Here is a 21,859-nt window from a genome sequence, read left to right on the forward strand (position 1 = left end):
AATTTAAAAACATGATTTAATCAGTAAACTTTTAATAACCTGTGACTCCTCCGGAATAATCAACTCTGCGTGCATTAGTTTGTATCTTCTGCCATCTGCTGGACTCTGGGACGATAACAAAAATAAACACGTGTTACCTTCAAATACTTTCAAAAAATACCGGAAAATTATAATGGCACAATTGTTTGTACTGGTACTTGCAGCAAAAAAACAACAACAACAACAAAAAAAATAACGTCGTGCGTCTCGGTTTGTAAAATAAAACTGTTCAAACAAATCTTTCTTTGATTGTAATTTTTGTTTTACATCAGTGGGCAAAATATTACTGCCGTTGGTCTGGCGTAAAAGCGTTAAAGAGAAAGTAGAAATGTCCGAGTTGTATTTGAAGGCAGCACGAACTCAAAGGTTGCTGTTACGGATGTTGCCGCCAATGAGTTGAATTGTTTTAGAAAAGTTTGGCCTTGCATGCCAGCAGAAGATGCAGTACTTACTGCAATTAGCTCGACACTTCTCTCCATTGTCAGTGTGTTGAAAATTTAAACTGTCTCATGACTCATACATTTAACAGGAGGGGCAACGTTTTATAGTTGTTTTTTTTTTTTTTTACGTCTTCAATATCGGCGCCAAAGCGACGTCACATGATGTCATATGTTTGCAGTTTGAATTGCAGGATATGTAAAGGTATGATGTAGGTTACTGCATAGCTATTTGACATATAACTGAGTGATTGTTTGGCTTTATGATGATAAAATGGTGTCTGACTCAACCTTTTGATTCCTTCTGATCCATCGCATTGATTGCCAGGTAGTTCCAGATATCCTACGATCAAGCCGTGTACATGATGCATGCGATATTTAACAGTTCACAGTTTCTGCAATGTTTTATCACAGCATGTAATATAGTTGTACATATGTGGGACATTTGTGTCCATAGTGTAGGCTGTGGGCTACTTGTCTTTTTATTCTTTCATTGGACTCTTCAGAATTTATGTTTTTTTTTTTTTTTTTTTTACAGCATACTATATGGTATATATACTTTTTTAAAGATTTTATAAACATGTATGTTCTCTCGAATGTAAGTATTTCTTTTTTTCTAATCGCTGCAGGTGTGTTTGTGGGGCTCCCCGTGAGGTGCTTGTGGTTTGACTGAACCGCTCCTCAAATCTTGACGGTCAGCATCACATGGGCAGTGCTACAGACATGTTGGAAATATCAAGCAGAGATGTTTACTGGTCTCAACCCCTCATTCGGTAACTATGGCACTTAAATTTGACCTTCTCTGCAAATATACAGCAAAAGCAAATATTTTATTTGGATAAGCACTGCGAACAGTGAAACTATTTGTCATAATAAAACATTTGCTTCTAAAAGCTGCGTTATCAAAAGCGCACTAGGACCGCATCTGAAAAATAACCCTACAGTATACAGGATGCCGTTTTTTTTTTTTCCTCCCCTAATGTGATTTTATATTGTCTGAAATAACTTTGGTTCTTCATTGGTTTTCCTTTGATCAAATCTATATTCAGCCCTCTGTGTATGCTGAGTATTTACAACAGGATCCTCTAATGGTTCTTAGTTATTGGTTTTCCACTAAATTACTTGCATGGTCTGTTTGTTATTAGAAAAGCACGAGAGTGGTGGTACAGAGAGAAAGAGGGCAGGAGAGCAATTTAACCTGTATTAGGATTTTATTAAGGAGCAGATAGGGGAGATTACATTTTCAGGTGTGCTGTGCAGACAAGGGGAAATTGAATTTAAAAGACTATATACCGATACAGTTCTACTTATGTAGAGCAGATTATTAATACACAACAAAAAGATTTATATGAAGAGTATTGTTAAAAGTGTATTCCTGCCAACGACTACAGTTACAAAACCCAATTTATTCTTTCTTGAAATTATCCTCTCAAGACATTTTTCTCGTTGTATTTACATGCTACATTCTCATAATGAGATACTCTTGCAAGTGATAGTGCCGGCAGATTGTTCTGCCCTGCAGGGGAGATGTGAAATAGATAGTAAGGTGTCTCAAGGGACAAATGCAGCTTTTTCCTCATAGATAGACATGGACAGCTCAAACTGTGACACAGAACACAGTAATGGAAACATGGAAATGGACTACCTTCTTTTATACAGCGGAAAGGGTTGTGATCAGGTAAATAATACAGCAAAACATCAAATACTGTGTATTTATTATGTAAATGACTTTGTTTTTCTTCCCTCACTATCACCTTTGATGTGGAGGAAGTTTTATGTTTTTGAAATTTCTAGTTTTAGCTTCTACATACAAGGATGTATTTATTTGTATGTCCGTATTAGTTTTGTCATTGAGGTGCAGCTAAAATAATACTATGACTGGACTTTAAGCTACAGTGCTCAAAAACCAATCATTAATCATAGCAATTATTTGTTCAAAAGGAATTAGTCAGTGGCTGTAATATCGGCTGAGTAGAAGAGCCTAAGCCCTGAGAGGCACTTTCGGGTTGTCATTCGTTTTATTATTTTTTTTTCCAGCTTCCTCTTATATTTTAGCGGCGCAATCAGAGGGATTTGTCATATCAAAGAAGCCAAACAATGAGCCTGGGCTTCAGCCACACAATCCCCAACAAGCATAAGAAAATTGACATTGTAAAATTTATTTTCTTTTTTTTCTTTTTTCTTTTGATTTAACCCGAGAGACAGCAGGTAGTGATCCATGAACGCTGCAAATCATCCAGGCCAAGTGCAACTCTTCATTAATGGCTTGGACTCTTTGGCCCCTTTTGAATGCAGAGGTCTCATTAGCAAACCAGCAGAGGCTACCACAAAGGCCATTACATCGGTCAGACTGCTCAGTGTAGCCTTCACGCCATTAAGCCTGATGCATACGGGGGACCTAGCAGGGAGAGATAAGGATTTCATTGCATTACTGAGTCCATTATGTGCCGCTGGGGAGTAAGGCATTAAAGTTTGTGGTCTGATTAAATTTAGGGCTGCTCGGCTGAAGAGGCAATTAGTGTATACAACACACCTCCATCGTGGACTCGGGTGCAGGTGGCCCTTAGAATACAAACCACCAGAATATGCATAATTTATTGAATACAGTGTCTGTATTAGTCTCTGTTATGCAGTTTTATATTTGTCGTACACAGCTTGCATAGATGAAAAAAATACATATATATTGCGCTGTCTGGGAAATTGCAGCCACAGAAAAATAATTTATACTGAGTCGGGCTTGAAGACTGGAGCAATTTGTAGCTCTAGCAATCACTTCAGCTTCAAATTACTGCGAAAGCACGGTGGCTCTCCAAACTTTACAGGGTTTTTACAGCATTGGAAATGGTAATTAAAAAAAATGCAATCTTCCACATACTTCCACATGCATTGGAGTAAATGTTCACCAAAATGCAATGTGTCCTGGAAATAAGCCATTTATACAGGCAGGCCTATTTTCATTCGTCCAAATATTCATGCTATTTAGGCTGCTGCAACATTCGATCTGTTTTTTTAAAGCTAAATCCAGGTCGTTCTTAAAGGTCCGTGACCACAGTGATATTTCATTAAGCGAAATCTCTCCACATATCTTGGACTCGAATTGAATCGAACCTTGATTAAAATTTCAGCAGTGTACAGAGACCTTGTGGGAAAATCAGGAAAAGGGTAGCATTATTTTTGATCTGGATTGAACATTACTGGCATTTGATCCTCAGAATATACCCACAATAGACATAAAAAAGATTTGAGGAAGACGGACATGAAAGGCTACCTTTCTGAGCGGCTCGCATTGCATCACATTGGCTAGGATCAAAAACAGACAGAGAAAGTAGAAGTATACGTACAAAAAAATCTTTGAACTCTGGTTCGTGTTTGTGTTGAAGTTAATTTAGGTTTTTAGCAGCTTAGATTTTGTTTAATGTTAACTCATCTGTTATCTGAAAAAAATAGTGGTTATAACACTGGGTGTTACTTATTCCCTCAAATTCTAAGAGCCTCTATGGGGAAGTCTGACACAACCAGTTAGACTTCTCATGTTGTGTTAAGCTTTGCTTTAATCAGTCTGAGTCAGGACACTTGGACGGCATGCTAATGCAGTGCGCAGTTATTATATCATCAAGCATCTGAGGGCTGTATGATGATGTAATGCACCATAGCTACCAGGCTAAATCTTCAAGGTTGATTGCGGAGAAGAATTTGTAGTGTTTAATATATTATTTAAGTACTCTTAAACATCCAGCTAGGTGGGAACCTAACTTTCAGTATTATACAATGTTCATGGGTGGAAACAAACAAAAAAAGAACAAGCATGAACTTTGGTCCTGTAGCCTGCAGTCACACATTTTCCTCTTTTCCTTTTGATGACATGTTATGGTTCTTTTTAACGGAGCAAAGACACGGTTGTCATGGCACCTGCAGGCGCTCGTGACATTGTGATTCAAAGAAAAAAGAAACGGGTGCCTGTCTGCCAAAACGGGGCTGCCGAAGTTGAACGACGTGTGTGTAATCTTGTCTGTCAGTCAGTAAACAGAGTCCTCTTGCTCCCCGCGGAGACCTGTCAGTCACCAACACAACAGCTCGGTCTTTTACAGGAGACCTTTGATCCGGAGGTCCTTTCCAATCTGTTCCTGCCACCCATCATCTTCCGTGCAGCTCGCACCCTTAATCAGGTGAGACTGCTGCCACGACATGCCTCCAGGATGAGGAAAAAAAACAAGTTATGTGGGGGCTGGTCCTTTTATACGGGGGTCCTCCATCAGTTTGAAAAAGTACGACCGTGTGGTGCATTGTACTGTTTTTTTTTTTGGCATAAAATTGAAGTTGATGTTTGTTTCATGGGTGTTGCTGATTGGATTTCCTTTTAAATGGTGTTCTAGGAAGGACTCATTGAGAATCTGGGATCTGTTCTGACCTGTGCTTTCTTGGGTACCACCATCGTGTGCATAGGGTAAGTAATCTTTGTTCATTTACACAACTGAACACAACAAAATTACCTACAAAAGTCAGGGTGTACAGAAGTAAGAGACTAGCTGAGGTACCAGATAAGTGGGCATGAGTTAATCTAAGACAGTTTAGTAACAATAGCACAAGTTTTTTTGGTTTGGTTTACGGACAAAATTTAAATTCATTCGTAACATACAGCATATCAGAACTTGTTTTAACACAGTACACATAGTGAGGCATGTTCTGTAATTAAGAAGATAAGAGAGTAGAAAACAAGAAACTAGAAATCTGAATAGTATGAAGAAACAATAACAAATGTATTAAAGGTACATTTAGACGCATATCATGTTTGGAAAGTGCCAGAGAACTTCAGGTATAATTAATAATATGTTGCTGATAGTCAATAGACATTGACCAGTGTAATGTAACATTTGTAAAGTTATAAGATGTGTCTTTTACACTATAATATGTAATAAGCATGAATTGTTAAAGCACAGGGCTTTTGCAATTGGTAGAGTTAATAAAATCAGTAATTGTAGTTATACATTATTTTCTACAATATTTGTGGCTCACAAACCAAAAGATAACATTTTTAAAGATGTAATACATTTGTTTGTAAGGAGTTTTATGCTTCTGTCCCAAAACATCTACAATTACCTATATATGTGTATATCTTTTTTTGTTGTTGTTGTTGCTGCGAGTAGATGTTTTGCAGCTGCGAGTAGGATTTATATTTGCTTGGTTGTAGAGGCATTTACTAAAAGCGGGAGAAGCACAGGTATAACTGATAACATGAATTAGGGCTCTCTAAGCGTCCCTGCAAGCCATTCCAGTGTACCGGCGTGCACAATAGCAGGACGGTGACGCTGACTCACAGGAACTGGAGCCATCGTTAAGGCTATTAAGTACACCTGTGTGTTTTTTTTTATTTACCGTGACAAGTCCAAACATCTCTTCCAGGTCTGCAGTGTACTGAACCGAGCTAGAGTAGGTTATATGGTAAGGGGGGAAACATCGACAGTACTTGGGTGTAGCGCTGCTATTCTGTCCTAACAAAGCTAGATGGCACTCTCACACTGTGGAGGGAGTCGTTTCAAACAGCTGTTATGCACTGCTGCATATGAAAACCTCATAACTCCAGTTTTGCTATCTTCCAGCTTTTACCTCAAGATCTTCTATGATCAGAAAAATTTAACAGTCCTTGATATTCTGACTATGTTTGATGAAAAGCCTTTTTTTGAAGCCACAATGTGAAATGTAATATTCATATTGCTCTGATATTCAGAGCCTTTTAAAGCCACTACTTGGTTTGATTGTTACCTATTGTGCTTGTTGTTTATTTATAAATCATTCTCCACTCTCTAATCATTTGATTTTCAACTAATTGGAGATTTTATCTGTGGTTAAAGGTGCACTTTAGATATTAGCTAGAATTCCCCAAACTGATATGAAAACAGTTTCAAAGACTGTTTTCTTTCCTCACTTCCCTTCCTATCTTTTTTTCCCCCCATCTATTAGTCCTTCCCCTGGAACACCATTTGTCAAACCTCGTTTTGACGTGTTGGGTCATGTGCACTTTCCCTGACGCTGAGGCACCAGTCCTGGCCAATCCTGTTGCTTGTTAAGCAAGTCTGTCACATCCCAGAGGGAAAAGACAGTGTCATGAGAGTGGGAACCTTACTGACTCGATCCACCAACTACATCCTCTTTCTGTCTTTCGCTATCTGTGTCTCTCTATCTCTGTTTGTCTCCATGTCTCACACACAGGCACACATGCACACACACGCACACAATGCATGCCATCCCCCTAACTTCAAGTGTCCCTTTAAGATACATCAATAAGACAGCTTAGTTGCTTGACCTGAGGGCACTGCTTTAAATCCTGGCCATGGGGGGTAGGCCGTGCGCTGTCACCATGGTAACAGAGTTATGCCAATGGACAGAAAGCATCCCCCCAGAGGACACTCTGGCATTCAGAGTTTTATGGGATGCTTCACACTAACGGGATTAGTACTTAACATACATCAGTTTCACTCAAGAGTGGGACTGCAGTGCTGAATGCTGAGTAGACATTTTTTCAAGTTTTTACTTGAAGTGTACATCAGTTTTAAAAGGGAGATAATCAAGGTTTGCATTTTGGTAAGGTTTGACTTTAGATTTATTTTAGTAGCCGGCTCCAGAGCTGATAAAAAAATACTGCCTTTGTTTATTTCTGTCAGAGTGCCCTTCACAAAATGTTTTTTTTAGTCTTTCAGATGATTCTGTGCACACACACACACACACACACACACACACGCACACACACACACACACACACACACACACACACACACACACACACACACACACACACACACACACACACACACACACTCACAATTCTTATGGCCCTCTATTATGTCGGAGTGCATACCATGTGATGAAAGGATGAAAGGGGTAGAGACGGACAGGTGCTAAAATAAGATGTCTAACGAGAGTATCTGTCGTTTGTGTGTGTGTGTGTGTGTGTGTGTGTGTGTGTGTGTGTGTGTGTGTGGTGTGTGTGTGTGTATCAGGTAGATGTAGGATTAAGGGAAGCGCAAGCCCATTTACATAAATGTGGTTAGATTAAATGCCACTCAGCGCAGTCACAGATTCGTGTGTCCACTTGTGCTAAGCAGCCACTGCCTGGAAACGGGTCACCTCACCTGCTGCTCGCGTCTGGCCCCATTACCCAGCCTACTCTGTGGGAAGCCCTGCTGTGGTTAGAGGGATGAGTGGCAGTGACCTCACTGCGTTTCCTTCTGTGTGCTTGTCCTCAATCCCACGGCCTGCATCTACGGCTTCACCAGACTGATGGTGCTGTCGGGCCGAGCCTCTGCCACTGACCCAGGTAGTTGACCTCAAGGAATTCCTACAATAACTCTTATCCCTTCCAATGGCAGCCTTGATCTTTTTTTTTTTAAACACTTATGGTTTTATATAAATACAAATCTGTGATTCCTGTAGCAGATTTCCACTCACCTTTACAAGCCTTTTTAAGACCTTGCGTTTTTCAAAATGAAAGGTGAGGCACTTGCTCACAGTGAATAGAGTCACAAGGATCTGCCTCAGAGATTCAAATGAATCAAAGAAAAAGACACCAAAGTCTTAAAACATTAAGATCAATAATGTGTTGTGATTTAAAGCAGCTGCAGTTTCCGGGTCTTTATTTGGTATTGAAGATGAACAGTTACCATATTAGATAACAAATTTAAATGAGTTTAACCTGGTTGATACTGTTCTTTCACACCTCGTTGTGCTCACACAAGGTGTAAAACTGAGATTGACAGCCAGAGCTATCGATAACAGAGAGTGCTAGCCAAGCCTGCAGGAACAAAGTCACAATGCCCTCTCAGTAGATGCAACTGCTTTAAATTCGCTGCACCTTTTTCACTAAATGGAATACGCACAGTAAAATCTGTGTTCTTCAAGAGCAGTCAAGTGGGATGTCGTAAGGCATCCTGCGACGACGCGATGGTGTCAATGTTAAAGTCCTCATTTGGTAATGCATTATTTATACCAATAAGTGGTTGATCTGGGTGAGTGTCAGAGAGGAGCTGTAGATTATGGCGCAGCTGTCAAACTGACTGACGTTATTTTGCCACGCCACGCTGGGTTCATCCCCTCCGACCCCAGCACACTCGTCACTTTGATTAGAATCACAGTGCAACGCGTTGATGGCCAAAACGCAGAGAGCCCGAGGCCATCTCCGTCTCACGCCATCCAAATATAGCACTGGCTCTCTGGTTTTTGGGAGAACTAAGCCATTCAAATTTACCTGTTCATTTCTCTTCCTTGTACATTTTCATTTGCAGCAGCAAAAACACTCCAGAAAACAGCGACATGTTTGCTTACACAGAGACACAAAGTCACCGGCACTCTCAGAACACTTTAGCACAGAGGAAATAAAACTATTTATCCACGTCATAATGCTTGCATGACAGCTCTCTGCTTGTGCTGCTGACTCATCATTTAAGTGCTCAACTAAATCACGTTATAAATGAAATAATGCAGAATGTCATCAGGAGTTGGGAGCCAAGCTTTGAGTGAAATTGAAGCCAATTGTATTTTGCCACTTTGTTTACACTGGACTATTGAATGTAAGGGAGATATTTAAAGGTCAGGTTCTCACTGCAGGTCAGTGCAGCAGCAGGTAGTAAGCAACAGAAGCCCAGTATACGTGCATGTTAATGTATGATAATGTCTCTGCGCATATGTTTTAGGCACGTGCACTTTCTTATCCATCTCACAGTATCATCAGGGAGGCATCTGATTGATCCCAAATTTTATCCAAGGATTAAGGATCCCAGAGATCTAGCCAGAGCCATAAAGAAGTATCTTCAGGGGGTCCTGCAACAGACAATTTGGCCCCGAATGTAATGCAGTCAGTCTGGTATTACATGATAAGAACGGCTAAATCCACAAAAGCGCTGTAGCAAGTTGCTCGGAACAAAGTACCTCCCATGTAGCTTGTGTCCTGGGTACACTTTCTCTGCTCGTCGCTTATATGAAGTTAAGTGATGAATAAAAACTACATGTGGCATTATTTTTGAAAGCATCATCGCTTTACATTTAATTCCTAAAAACGGAGATGCCGCTACCACTGAGGAGACTGAAGTCATGTCTTCTGTATAGTTTTTGGCAAATTTACTCACCTGGGGAGGATTTTATATCTCGCAAATATAGAGAAATAATTATATGTTGTGAGCTTCGGATGAATCTGATATTATTTCGAGTCTGTATCTGTAAGCAAAACAGTTCAATTAAATTGATATGAAAAGATTTAGTTTTTCCTTCAAAATTATATACCTGTCACTGTGCAGGGTTCGTTAAAGCAGCATTTAGACCAAACTTTACAGAATATGCTTATGACTGTCTTTTCAAGCAGGTGACTTGGCACTGTCTGGAGTTTTGGATTCATTTACTCAATGACAAAATCCTGGATATAGCAACGTGCTGATGAGCACAGTTACCTCAAAGGGGGATGTATTCCGGTTCTGTTCCTGGCCTCTTTCTTGCAGAATTACATGTTCACCCCTTGTTTGGAGTCCTATCTCCTGCTCCCAACATGTGTGGTAGACAGACTCCAGCATCTGCCGACTGTTAAAATTGATACTCTTTACATAAGCGCCCACTGCAGTGTAGCCACGAAACCTGTTCATCTTAGAAAAAGACACACGGTTCAGGTCCCAAAGTTGAACGCCCGCTGCGCTGCATCCTCTGGCCTCAGGGATGGTAACACAAGGTCGGTGAAACCCTCACTTAACTTCTCAAAGGAAATACTTTTTTTTTTTTTTTTTGCACTGCAGTCGCTCCTTTCATCTTTGAATTTGTATTTATTTATTTATGTATTCAGTGGTTCTCTCGACGTGGACTCTGCACATACATATTTCTTTTAGTGCGATAGAGTAAAAAATGATACCACAGTTGGAAATGACTGGTTACATCTGCAGTCGCGGGCCAGATGTCAGTCGTGACTACCAAGATTTAAAGTAAATGATAAAAAACAAAACAAAACAGTGAGGCACACTGAAGGTGTCGACATACACGTGACTTACCAGAATTATTCAGACCTTCCTCACCTAAAACACGTCTGTACTGGTCCTCTATGCAGGCACTTTCACTTGTCCCACACTTACATTTGCTGCAAACCTCTAGTGGTTCTCGTAATTTGAACGGCAGCAAAGGAGGAAGTCAGGTGACGGAGTATGAGGAGTGACAAAATCCATGTAGGGAAGAGGATGCACGTGGTTGGATGGATTAAACACAAGACGCTTTCCCAGGACACCACTGATCCTGTCCTGTATGAAACTAAGAATCAATGTCGGATTGTTTTCACTTTGGTACACAAGTTAACTTGCCTGAATACAACCAAATTGCAGCAATTTCTCAGTGTTAACAGCATGTTTACTGTTGTTACGATGATGTCAACGGTCCAATATGTCACTCTCCAGCGGTCATACATGTAGTTTTGGCAAATGTGTTGGTCCTGTAGAGGGCGATGAAAACACTTGTGTTGTTTTGGGAGTCTTTAAAAATAGACCCATGTTGTCTTTCGGCATGAGGACATGTTTGAATTATTACAACATCATACACAGAATTAAGGGATTGTTATTGCCGCAGAGGAGCAGCACCAACACATTTAGGCATGTAGAAAAACACGGACAGGCCACAATGACTATTTACTAAGCCCATACTTCTACTTTTATTTAACCAGACATGCTTAAACATATAATGTGCTATTAGTAAGACATCAACAGAGATAATAACTATTACTAACAAAAGAAAGACCAGCATGTCAAGTTCTGTAATATCTAGAATTTCTGTAAGGCTCTAATTATTCTGGATTATTATTATTATTATCATAAGGTTATGAGAATAAGTGGAGATCTCAACTACTGTGTGTTTCAGAGGAAACTAAAAAGTGTTAGTGGTTCACTTCAAACATGTAATTCAGGCTGATGAAAGACTTTTCTGCCGTGGTCTTGTGTCTCTTGATTGCCTAAAAAAATTTAGCACTCATAAGTCATACTTCTTTTTCTTTTTTTTTTAAACACAGAGCTGGGGAGATTACAGTAATTCCCTGTTGACTCTTATCTCCTTCCTAATGCATCACTTTGAGTATTATATCTGCCTAATTTGCTCAAATCAGCAAGCAAATCCCATGCTCTCTGACTAAGATGGTCGTGAGCTTTGCCTCTGCTAAACCTCTGCAGCTGGGTAATTTGACCTAATAAGGCTTCCATTCGACCCTTTCAACTGTATTATGTCGGAAATAATTGTCTACTCTCTCTACCTTATGGTGTTGCTGTGGAAACTGATGAACACTTGACAGCTGTAGGACGGGGTTGCCATGACAACACAGCCAACCCGCACCCTCGCGAGTTTGTGTGGGGAGAGGGTGGGTGCTTTTTTTTTTTTTTTTTTTTTTTTTTTCTCTCCTTTCCTTTCCTCATCTTGCAGTGTGAGTGGTGCACGACACGCTGTCATCAGCCAGGCATTATGGGTGCAGGGAGATGGAACAATCCTGACTCCGGGGCCTACCTCACTCTCCAGATAAAGGATTTTTTCCCCGACCAGGGAAGAGCTTTAAAGCTGTCAAAGACCAAAGAACCAGATCTGTCAAAACAAGTCCTGAGGCAGCTCTCTTGCCGCTGCACGTATTGTCAGTCTGGTCGTATCCTGGGTGTCTTGCCGTGACCGGCCCGGTATTTGCTCTACGGGGCCAAACATCGCTCTCAGACTTGACTCATTATTAATTTCACAAATTTCCCCGATACTAATTTGGAGGATTGTTTTTGCATCTTAGTCTCAACAAGTGGAATATTATTCCACCAGGAGTTGTTATGGTTCTGCATATGATATTGTCTGGCCTTCAGAGGACACCGCTCAGAGTTGCTGTATTCCTGCTTATATGCTTGCAAATGTGTGTGCGTATGTGTTTATGAGTGTATATTTCTCTTTCCCCATATCTGACATTGTTTTGTATTATGATAATTTTTTTTTTTTCTTGTTTGGAACACAGGGCGGTTTCTTTTTCTGGCTGTTACAGTGCAGATTTGTGCCAGTTTTTCTATCTATTGCACCTATCTCCATATATTTTTGTGTCCGTCTTTCTATCTATGTCATCTAGTCTAATGTAAATCAATCAACAGTATCAGTGAACGTAGTACAAACAATTCCACAGCTGATATCTTGCAGGAGATACTTGAGGTGCCTGGAAGTGTGGAGCTGACAGGCACGTCACCGTCCCATCAATGTCAGTATTCTCCTTGTCACTCAGTGTCAACGCTCAGCCGTCTTGCGGTGCCGAGCATGTTGTGTGTTTTTATGTGTGTGTGTGTGTGTGTGTGTGTGTGTGCGTGTGTGTGTGTGTGTGTGTGTGTGTGTGTGTGTGTGTACTCATTCATATGCTCGGCATCTTCCACTGGATATTTACTGTTGGTGAACTCACCGTGGAGTTCAACTCATATTTCTCTCGGTAGATACGATGTGTTTTGAGAGACTCAGCTGTATGAATTCATGAGAAATGAATTGTTCATACTTTTTATTAGTTTTTTATTAGTTGCATTTTTAACTGTAAGAGTAACAGTCACTGGAAAGGACAATGATCAGGACAGCCCTGCTTCCTGGTCTTTCTCCTTAGCAGACATAAATATTGTCTTTTCCAAAGCACTGTATATTTTCTTAAGCCTGGGCTGAACAAGTCTTTGCTCAGTTACGTTACTCTGGCTGTTCCAAATGTCAAAAATCCACATTGCACTGTTGTCAATGTGCTGATGTGTCCTGTCAGCTTTCACTGTGACTCTTACGTTAATTCCCCTGGTTTCTGCTGTTTGTAGCAGCAGAGGTGAGACTCCAGGCCCCTTTTTGCTGTGTGATTAGCAGAGGATTTTTTTTTTCTGTTAATTTACGAATTATTACACTCCCTGTAGTCTTTAACCGAAGTAATTCTTCAGTTTTATTTAGTTTTTTGTTTTAACTCTCCGTCCTCGGCCTATTGTCAGAACTGCGCGTGGAACTGATCTGCACACCCTGCTGTTTGGTGAGATCGTCCTAAATGATGCCGCGGTCATTGTCCTGCCACAGTGAGTACCCCGCTGTAGCATTTGTCTCGGCTGTCAGAGCGGAATATATTTCAAGGTTTATTTGTGTGGGAGTTCACGCTTTTTTTTTTTTCAACTGGTATTATGGGGGCGTCTGTGTGGGAGAAGGAAGGCTGAATGGATGCTGCAAGCTTCATGGAAAAGGGTGTAATTGGCAAAACAGCACGAGTGCCTCGGATACTATGCGGTGGACTGCGTAAGCGAGTTGCCTCCAGCACTGTCAGCATCTCATTAAGGTACTCAGTGGAGAGGCTCACTGCCGGAACATACACACACTCCCAGCTAACGAAGTTGGCCAACACGGCGACCGTCAAATTCAAACAAAATACAGCATAAAATCCTCGGAAGCTCGGTGAAGTGGCCGTGATGAAGTCACGCCTCGTCCGTGCATTACAATTCCTTCATTCTTTTCCTTCTGCTTTCCCCTTTTCTCCACAACTGCGCTCAGATATGCATGTTTATCCTGCACACACACATTGCAGTCATTGTCTGCTCTATTTACGCAACGCAAGTGCACGAAGCCAGTCGAGTAGACGTGCTAACAGATGGTACGTTGGAGACGGAAAGGGCAGACAACTTGCACATCGCCACACTCAGGCAGGCATACGCACAAACGAAAGTGGAAGAGAGACGACAGGAATGAGATGGGTGTCCCATTTGCTTCCTGTATTCACACAGACCGACGCATCCCATGCACAGTCCCTGCACATACTGACATGACTTTTGCACAAATGGGCCCAGACGGGGCAGAGAAAAGGAGGCGCGCGTGCAGATTGTTGTGTTCGCCGCGTGTACGTCGAAGCGCAGAGGAGGGAGCCTGCGCGTCTTTCTCGGACAAACAGTCGAGAGATAGTGCTATGTTTGTTTCCTGGAGTGGCGTGACCGGCCTTCATGCCATCTCCTGTCACTTGACTGGGTCGCTAGCCTGCCGGCCGCCCTGGCCCCACACACAAAGCCGGCCCTTATTAGCGAGCCGCGCGGGGTCCTGGCACTGGAATTTTAACAAGCTCCCGGAGCAGCTCAACCTTACGCTGATGTGCCCTCTCCCGGGCGCAAAACTTCCTGCTCCAGCAGCCTTGACCCAGCCACCATTCAACCAGGTCCTGCACTAACATCTTGGGATTTTTGTCTGGAAGTTAACCGCTCTAAACATCTGGAGGTGCAGTCTTCAGAAGGTTACACGACCAAGTGACTAGCAGCCAGGTTTAATGCGTTAACACAACTGGAGTCTAGATTTTCACTGAGGGGGTAATATATTTCCCCTCTTCAGCTTGCTGAGCTCATTAGTGAAAGCTTGATTGATTCTTCTCCTTCTGCTTCGGTGATTAAGGCATTTTGTGGTGTGCGTTGGCTCATTTCAATTTTGGCAGCACGAAAAGTGGATACATTCGGCGTTCATTCGTCAATAGTTTGGAAGGAACTTTTGACACTATCAATCTTCAGCATTTTTTCATGACACTGTGTCCCATTAAATGTAGGAAAGCAACAGGCACCACCTTCACATTGTTTTTGCTGACTCAACGGTTTGATATTCTTTAAAGCAGTCAAAGTCCGTGGGAGGGTCTGTGATGGCTAAAGAAATGCTGTCATTCCACAGAGGCAGCAGCCACACGCATGGTTGCCTGTCTGTGCTTGCTTCACAACAGGCACTCACACAGACACACACACACACACACACACACACACACACACACACACACACACACACACACACAATTTTCTCCTTCCTTCTCTCTGTCCTGCCTGTGAGGCCTCTTTTGCACTCAATGACTTCCATGTGGAAGTCTCCCTTCCCCCTGCAAAGTAAATATTTATAGCAGAGCGAATAACATCATGCTGCTATCTCTGAGAACAACAATAGTATTTCCTCTGTTTGCCACTAACTACTAGGGGACGACTCTGAGGCAAATAATTCACAGGCCACTGTTTTTCAGGGAACGATTTCACTTCTAAAGAAGGCCGTGTATTCTTAGGAATGCTCCAATAAATTGCTCAACATAATAAGCGCATGAATTTATGCCTCACTGCTCCAGACTGGTTTACACCAAGAACCTAGTGGGTCATATTTCTGGTGATTGCACTTGTTTCAGAGTCATAAACAATGTTGTTGCTTTCAAGTTTCAGCATCTGCAACACTGTTTGTAATTGTGCTCCTGGCTTATTTTTGTTCCATAACATTTTGCCTTCTTTTAACGTTTCATTTTCCTTCTATCTGGCCATCGCCACCTACACAGATGGGTGCGAGACACATCTTTGACCCCGCTGCCTTCCTCCACTGTCTTGGTTGTTTGCCAGGAGTGTTTGTCGGCTCCTTCCTCATAGGTTTCTTCTTCACAGTAATAACAGCCCTCATATCCTTTCATTCCCTCCCGTCTCTACCTCTGCAACCTAGACTTAATTATCACCTCAGCATCCGCTGCAATACATCTACACCCTCAACTTGGTAATTGCCCCTCTAACAAAGCCCTACTATACCACTTTTATGAACAAAAGCGACTTGACTAAGCCTAAAGTGCTCCTGCGACATTAATGGTCACAGAGAGGTCGTCAATCAAGCCAATGGCCTGTGATGAAGTTTCGACTTGTGCTGTTGTCCAAGCATTTCTCTTTGATCTTCCCATAATTAGACTTTAGGATGAAAAATGAGGACGTGTCATGAGAGGTTTGGGGTAGAGCTTGGCTCTTATTTACAGTGACTAATCTCCGGGTGCAGGCAAACTACAAAGCGAGCATTTATTAGATTTTGCTGATGCGAACCGTAGCAACAGCCGCTCTTTTCTTCAAACAGCAGTTTCTTCAAGAAATTCAGTTTGATATACACTTGCCCATTTATCTTTTAATTACTTACTGAGCCTGTCCTCGATAATTACAAAAACAATCAGACTGGGGAAGATGTTTTTATTATTGTAAGCCAGCGGGGTATTTCAGGGGCTCGGGAAGGCAATAACAATTAGGAGTCTGAAAGTTTTAATATTAGCAAAACATAAACTTACTCATCTTTGCATTCGGTGTGACTGTAATCAAGGCAAAACTTTCATTCTATACTATTTCACCCACACCAATGTGTAAAAATGTAGTGGTTGGTGTGCACTGAAGCTTTTCCGGAGGGGATGTGGGACAGAGGAAGAGCTGCAGTGGGGTGTACCAAACTAAAACTCTCAGAAAGGATAAGACCCAGTGGTTAATCCATACAGTGGATCCTCTGGCCTATTGAACACCGTCTGCAGTTGCTTTTTGTTTGCAGGTACAGTACTCCAGTGTTTCACTGCCCGCAGACTGCCGCATTGGAATTTGCAGGTGCAGGAGTGACAAATTTGTATTGCAGTTGCGATGTCAGCCTCCTCTGAAGTGTTAAATACTGCATGATTATCTACTTGTATTTCCTTAACTTTCCTTCCACCTCACCAAATTCACTTCGCTGCACGAGAACTCCTTGCTGGGAACATCAGTCTTCCTCCTGCTGTCCTGGAGCAGCTGAAAGCCAGCGGACTCTCAGGTGAGCATTGTATGACTTATGTTATGCGTGCGTCTGTGGCAATATCAGTGCTCTGGGTGACTGGGAGGTCGGGCTGAATACAAATCCGCTTCGTGAACCGCTGCCCTTTTCCCCCTCCAGCGTCTCTTCTCAACTGCACGCACTGACTTGCATGCTGCTCCTCAATATCAATGACACAAGCAGCTGTTTGACTGACAAGCTGTGCTGCTTCAAGGCATCTCACTCGCACTCTGCACACCAGAGAGTGATGTGTGCACATTCTCTGTTGTCCAGACATGACCATCTGCACCATTCTCTGCTCTAAAAACAGATTACATTTTCTTTCAGTCATCCCACACCTCCTGCACAGCCAACAAAAGTCTGTCCATTGCGCGCGCACACACACACACACACACACACACACACACACACACACACACACACACACACACACACACACACACACACACACACACACACACCTTACCCTGTGAAGGTCTGGGGCAATATAACAAATTAGTACTTAACTTTGGAGATTACACCTAACCCTAGCAACAGGCTGTAACAGCATAACGGCATTCCTGCCCTACAGCTATATGTGCAAGCTTCCTGGAAAGAGAGAAAGATTTATAACTTGACCTTCTTTGTCTTAAATGTCTTTATCCATCACCACAGCAAGGGTGCATTTTTAACATGTAGATTTTACTCCTTGATAGTATCTACAATCCTCGGGAACTTGTGTGCAGAAAAAAAAAAAAAATTCTTAACTCAGCTGCACAGAATTGAGTTAATCTATTACCTCATTGATTGGTTATAATACAGCTTTGAAATATGAATGTGGTATACACAGGCACGCATTAGCGTTGTTCTTCCTGTTACTCTGGTGGTATCAAAGGGATTCCATTCAGTTGTTGTAGAGCTTTCTCTTACTTGGCAGCTCTCCCTGTGGTCTGTGGAGGAAGAGAAGATGGTTTTAATGAAATAGCTTGACCTTTGTCTATTGGACCCAGATGATCTGTCTATAAACTACACCGTTCTGAATGCTGCCCAGTGTGGGAGTCTCACCACAGCAAAACCTCAGTACTGGCAGATGAAGAGCCTTCGGTTTTCTTAGAAGCGACACAACATTTCTTCACATGCTTCCAGGGCTGATATCAAAATACTTCATTAAACCTATTTTGATTTGAGGTCAGTTTCATTTTTCAATTCTTAAGTGTAGCATCGGCCTTGCAATATGGTCCCAAAACACTTTACGATCACAAAAGACCATACAGCAAGGAAATAAAATAATAAAAACCACATTAAAAACATAAATATCATAGTAGCAACCCCCAAGTATGTAGCAGCAAGGGATGATTCAGGGTCCCCTGAGCCAGTCTTAACCAAAAGAATGATCTAATCAAGTCTAATTTTATAAGTAGAGAGGGTGGCTGCCTCCCTAACCCAAACTGGCTGCTGGTTCTACAGAAGAAGAGCCTGATAGCTGAAGGCTCTGCCTCCTGAACTACAATCTAGAAACGAGCACTACTGCTATCTTCAGTTGGCGTTTTCAGGCCGCAGGAACTATTGAACTGTAAAAGGGAGCTCCCTTTCGTGTGAGTACGCACAGGGGGAAGTTCCGAAAACTCTGGCTTGTGGTACGCTTGTAGCTCTTACCCCTAGTAGGTACTTTTCCTGTTACAATAGAAACTGCAGTGACGTAACTGTACAGTAACTGGTCGAACACAGGAGCCATGTTTTAAACAACTTGAAAACAGCAAGCCGGGTAAACTACAGCTACGAATGAAGCCGTTTAATACGGCAGAGGAAAGAGTTTCAAATGAAGGGAGACGGTACTGAGAAATGGACCGACAACAAAGTCCAGGCTTTATTGAGTCTCTACACGTCGGAGGCAACACGGTGTGACTTTGAAGAGAAATATCAAAAGTTGCTCCGTTTACTTAGTGCTACGTAATTTCAGAGTACCTATTGGCGGCGTGAATGCAAACTGCAAAAGAAATGTAAAAACGGTTTGGTCTGAAAACGCTCAGAATTTTTGGCCTTATTTAACTGACACTCAAGAGTTTTACTCTGTTTAGAGTCCTCTAATGGGCCATCTGGAGTTAAGCGGCACCTCATACTGAAGAACCCAGTGAGCGATGGGAGTCCTCCCTGGTGTCCTTTGGTAATTGAGGCTCCTCTCTATCTCTCTTAATTACTGGAGTTTAGTGAGGGTGTGCCTAATGACCCTGAGCCTTACAGGGAGCCCTGCTATCATTAATCATATGCCCCTCACAACTGCTCATTATGGGATGCGTCTAATCTGTTGCCGACCGCCCTGTGTGGAAGAGACTCTATGTAGATGGTGAATGATGTGTTACCTCTGTTGGCGTTCTGTAAACCGAGGAGGATGTTGTTGCCCTAAACCAAATGGAACCAAAATAAGATCTGCCACACTGGCATGCTCCATTAGACTTTGCTGAACAGTGCTGGAAAGGACATTGTGAACAGGAATTACTGGAACAAGCACAGTGCAGGTACAGGTCAGCGTCCTGGAGTGAAGGAGGGTGGTGAAGAGAGAGTAATGGACTGGCTTCATTTAGCAGCCTGAACCACAGGTGCCATCTTTTCTCTGCTGCCGTATTTATTACAGCCAGCTCTGTCCTCCTATAACTGTGGCCCATCGTAGTAATTTCAAAATGTTTCATATTCTTTGATTCTCTGTCTGAGTAAAGGGAGCAACATTGTTTTAAATTGTATTCCTGCAACAATGCAAGCATGTCCTCTGAGACAGCACCCCCCCTTTTGACGCCACGTGCTTCATATTCCAGTTCTCTGGTCCAGCCAACCTCCTCTGTAGCAGCAGGGGCCCTAATCACTGCCTCCACCCTGTTTCCTCTCTCTGTGGAGCAGCCTTTTTTTCTTTTCCCCTCTGTACTTTGCTTGTCATTTCTTTGCCTCTTGTCCTTTTCTGCTCCTCCGCATCTGGCACAATCTGCTGTGATTATGTAATTCTTTAGGACTTCTCGTTCCCAGTGCTTCATATCTCCGGTGTAGAAATGGACGTAAAAAGGTTTCGGCCAGAAAGACGAGCGTGTTGGGTTGGACGGCACATTTTGATAGAGCTGTTTGTTCAGCTGGACTTCATTGGAAGCAGAACAGTGGGTGGAGACAGGGTTGGGCCGGTGTCACATACTTTATACTTCTACATGAGTAGCTGCACACAAGAGGATTTATTTATATTCTTGAACTTTTAGACTGCTGCTTACATTAATTATTCTGCTAATATTCATCATCTAGCATTTGATTTGAGAATTGTGTTTTTACTTCAAAGTCAGTTTATCTCTGGCTTGTTAACTGCTTTCATTTAACAAGTTCTGGGTTGAACCACGCAGTCTGACAAAGTCTCTTTCCACTAATCATTTTCCGATAATGGAAAAAACCTTCTACATCATATACTGAACAGGAAAAGCCCCAACGCTCCGCGTTATCCGGCGTTCAAACATACACATTCTCGTAGCCTGATTATATAATATGTGCACGTATAAGTGATTTCATGTCCTTTGTACTGATCAGATACAGCACAATGTTAACTCCCTGCTGCTGACATCTATGATGCTCATAATGTTGATGCTCACATTTGTTGCCGAGGCTTTTTTTTTTTTTGGCTGTTTAATTAATCTATCTGGTGTTTCATTCATTTCACCCACGTTGTTATCTTTCAGGTATCGTGGCCGTGCTTGTTCTGTGGCTTGAGTCAGAAAATCTATCCACTGAGGGCAGGACTGGGACTACGCAAGTGGTTTTACGGCGGCTGACTGAGGTCTATTTCACTGTTGTTTCCAAACAGCAGTTGTCAGTCCACTCATTTTGTTCAGATTGCCTTTTGATGCCGGTGTTTGGGTCTTGCGTGCGCGCGCAGGCACTCATTAAACGCCATCAGTGCTCCGGTTGTCCGGTGGGTGTCTGTGTGGGAGACCAGGCTCCAGCTATCTGCTTAAAAGGCTAAGCACAGATGGAGGCCAGCGCACTGTCATACTGTGCGGGCAAAGCTTCACAGAGGAGCAACTAAATCAAAAGTACACACATATACTCATCTTTGCATTTATTATTCATTATTAGTGCCACAGTGCAGCTAACTGTTTATCACAGAAAACCCTTTTAAAAGGCAGCAAAGTTGAAGCCTTTGCCTATAAAGTGGATCGGCTGTGCAGGAGTCACTGTATGTGTATGGCACGCTTTGTTTACTTGCGTGCCTCTATCTATATTTGTATAATTTATACATGAAGGTGCAGCTCATAAAAGTGATTTATTGTACGCAGTCACTAGTCGAACAGCTAGTGGGGCAAATATTTTTTCTCTGTAGTGTCTCATGTCCTTGTGATATGAGGCTCTTAAAGGAAAAGGTACACTGATTCAATTAAATAGCTTGTTACCAAATATGTAAACTCAAACTGGTAAAACCAAGTAAGTTTGACTTATAAAAACTGAAATTAACAATGAATTAATTAAATCATAGCATCCTTTCCAATTTAACCCAGTTACAGCATATGGACCTTGATTCATATTTATTCATATTTCTTAAGCAGAAATGCCTCATTAAAATGATTCAGATACTATTTCTTTCTACAGGATACGACATCCAAGCTCTTTAATATGGCCTGGATCATTACAACATTGAGCTAATGAGTTGTAATATTCATCCATAAGGAAGTATCATGAGGAATAAGCAGCAGTCCAGGAAGCTACTCTTTTTTTAAAAATTGTCTTTACACATTTTTCCAACCAAGATGTCTCAAATCAAATTCTCGTACGAGAAAATGATGACACGTCTGCTGATAAATGCAACCAGATTATGCGCT

At 42.0% G+C, this 21,859-nt stretch overlaps 1 protein-coding gene across 1 annotated transcript in view; it reads left to right on the forward strand.

Moving 5' to 3' along the window:
* The first annotated feature begins 17,020 nt into the window (after positions 1 to 17,020).
* trpc1 (transient receptor potential cation channel, subfamily C, member 1) overlaps positions 17,021 to 21,859 on the forward strand; it is a 64,273-nt gene continuing 59,434 nt past the window's right edge. Inside the window, exon 1 of the mRNA XM_069159468.1 lies at positions 17,021 to 17,039. The gene's annotated coding sequence lies outside the window, so the exon portion shown is untranslated. The remainder of the gene's footprint in view (positions 17,040 to 21,859) is intronic.

This window comes from Embiotoca jacksoni, unplaced genomic scaffold (assembly GCF_022577435.1).
Source record: "Embiotoca jacksoni isolate LCO1_2020_lvr unplaced genomic scaffold, fEmbJac1.0.p SCAF_25, whole genome shotgun sequence".
In the NCBI taxonomy this organism is placed as follows: Eukaryota; Metazoa; Chordata; class Actinopteri; family Embiotocidae; genus Embiotoca; species Embiotoca jacksoni.